This window comes from Seriola lalandi, unplaced genomic scaffold (assembly GCF_002814215.2).
Source record: "Seriola lalandi dorsalis isolate HSWRI2012SDOR001 ecotype SW California unplaced genomic scaffold, Sedor1 jcf7180002054424, whole genome shotgun sequence".
Lineage (NCBI taxonomy): Eukaryota > Metazoa > Chordata > Actinopteri > Carangiformes > Carangidae > Seriola > Seriola lalandi.
Window position 1 is genome coordinate 182,334 of NW_019524977.1, and position 807 is coordinate 183,140.

The following is an 807-nucleotide window of genomic DNA, read 5'->3' on the forward strand; positions in this document are numbered from 1 at the left end:
TGTTGCCTAACTCCACAGCCTGCACACAGAGAGGTGAGCGGTGAGCCCCCCCCAGTGTCTCCCTTTCTGTGACCTCTGACCTTGTGGCCCAGCAGCAGCAGAGAGGAATTAAGAAAAAACACAGGACAGAGAAGAGTCTGACACACAGGGGGCCGAGATTTACCTTAAACTCTGAAAAGTTTCTCATTAACTGTAGTCGGTGGTGGAGGACAGAAACATGGGCCCCGTCTTTTAAGACATCCATAGTCACACCTGCACAAAGAAGACTGAACACTGGTAGAACCAACACACTGGTAGAACCAACACACTGACACTGTAGAACCAACACACTGGTAGAACCAACACACTGGTAGAACCAACACACTGGTGGAACACTGGTAGAACCAACACACTGATAGAACCAACACACTGGTAGAACCAACACACTGGTAGAACCAACACACTGATAGAACCAACACACTGATAGAACCAACACACTGATAGAACCAACACACTGGTTGAACACTGGTAGAACCAACACACTGGTAGAACCAACACACTGATAGAACCAACACACTGGTAGAACCAACACACTGGTAGAACCAACACACTGATAGAACCAACACACTGGTTGAACACTGGTAGAACCAACACACTGATAGAACCAACACACTGGTTGAACACTGGTAGAACCAACACACTGATAGAACCAACACACTGATAGAACCAACACACTGGTAGAACCAACACACTGATAGAACCAACACACTGGTAGAACCAACACACTGGTGGAACACTGGTAGAACCAACACACTGATAGAAGAACCA